Source organism: Phalaenopsis equestris, unplaced genomic scaffold (genome assembly GCF_001263595.1).
Source record: "Phalaenopsis equestris unplaced genomic scaffold, ASM126359v1 Scaffold000079, whole genome shotgun sequence".
Lineage (NCBI taxonomy): Eukaryota > Viridiplantae > Streptophyta > Magnoliopsida > Asparagales > Orchidaceae > Phalaenopsis > Phalaenopsis equestris.
In genome coordinates, this window is record NW_018164521.1 from 72,829 (window position 1) to 74,851 (window position 2,023).

Below are 2,023 nucleotides of genomic sequence, written 5' to 3' on the forward strand. Positions count from 1 at the left end.
AATTAAAAATTAAATATAATTTATTAAATTTTGATTTCACATCCATAACTTTCTCCTCATTTTTCTGAATTCAAGGGTATTTTGTCACATTTTTGTGTTTTTAATATGTCAAGATATGAATTTTTGAAGGTTTCTAAATTTAAATAAATAAAAAATCCTGAATTTTCTATTTATATGCATGGCGGCTCACTGGATCCTCGGATCTCTCGAATGCGCACGCGGCACTGTTAGATTTGCGGAAGAATCTACATGGCTTCTGAGCTTGCCCGAGGTTATGTCTATTTCATATGGACAGATCCGCGGCCATAGAAATGGACAGCATCGGTTCATCATCCTAAAGGGAGTAACCGAAAGCCGTTCATTGTTTTAGATTAAGATCTTCCCAAATATTGTACAAAACTTAAAAATTTTTGTTTCTAGAACATCATCTCGACGTGGCGAACACATCCATACGGTTCATTAGCTATGAAGTGAAGATTCTCTTCACAATGTCTGAAAATCGAGACGAAATTAGGATTTACCACCATACCTTGGCCTCAGTGGATGAATATTCGATTGGATTGCTTCCAAAGCTTCGCCATGAGCTTAGGAAGCTTGCTCTTGACTCAATTTGAGTTGAAATTTGGCCTGAGTAGGAGTTCAATGAAAGGGGCCATGGTTTCACTGAACAGTGGGTTAGAGCCTATGGGAAATGCCAAATTTGATTGGGATTATCTCCTTAGAGCTTAGGGAAGCTTTTTGAAGAACTAATTCTGAGTTTTGATGAGGTTTATGTCAAACCCGAAATTTGTCCTGAAATTGGATTCCAGAATTAGGGAATATCAGTGGATGTCAAAGGTTGATTTCATGGGGGATCAATTCCTCAGAGTTTGGGGAACAAGTTTGGTGTTATGAGTTTATGGAATTGGGGATTGCCAATGATTCTCCTTCTTTGGTAGCTCTCGGATTAGCCTATTTATAGGCATGAGGAAGTCATGGTTGTGATAGGGTAAGAAGCTATCAGCTGTATAATGATTGTGGATAAGTCTCCTTGCCAAGGATTACCATGGATGTACCTTCCAAGGAATTATCCATATGTGATCTTCCAGTAGGATGAAACTTGGGTTCTTGTTTTGGCTCTTCTCCATTGGATAGCTTGGGAGGTGGAGAAGGCTACTCAAAAGCATTTGAATCAGCCTCTTCCATATGGATTCATTGGTCATTCAATGAACTTAGGAGAGGATGACACATATCCCTCTTCATTCCCTTCTTTTATGTTTTGATCATGATGACCCTAATCATGTGTTGGATAAGGCTTTATATAGGTCTTTCTTTCATTGGATCAAGGTTCAGGTGAATGATGAGCTCACTACATCTTCATTCCAAATTTCATGAAAGAATGCCACCTCATTCTTCCCTTCATGATGCCTTCATAATGACTTTTGTTTTGAGCCAATGGTCATGAATCATGAGTCATTTATGAATTTTAGTCATGTCATGGTGTGTCTCATGGGTTATGGGCGACCCATTAGCAATTTGTCATGTAATGAATTTAGGGTTGAAGTATAAAGTATGATTTTTGGATGGCCATGGGTTTTTCATGCCATGGGTTTAAACCAATACTTTAAACTTAAATCTTAGGTCTAATAATCCTTAATTTCACTCTCTTTAAATAATTCAATGATTAATTAATTAAGAAAATGAAATAATTTGATGAAAAGGCTAAATTTTGACCAAAAATGGTAAAGTTGACCATGGTTGACCAGGGTTGACCAATTTAGGTTTAGGGTTAACCTGGATGACTTACTTGACCATGTTGTGGTTAGTTTAGTCATGGGGTTATTAGATTTGGTGGTATGACCTGAGTTTGACTGAGTTTGACCAAGGTTGACCAGGATGGTCAAATTGACCATATAGTGAGTGATGTTTTGACCATATGGTGATCATTTGGGTCTATTGTTGACCAAATGGTCAATGTGGTGACCATGAGGTTCTAAATTAACCATTTTGACCAAAGTTTGGCCAATGGGGTCCATGATTGATC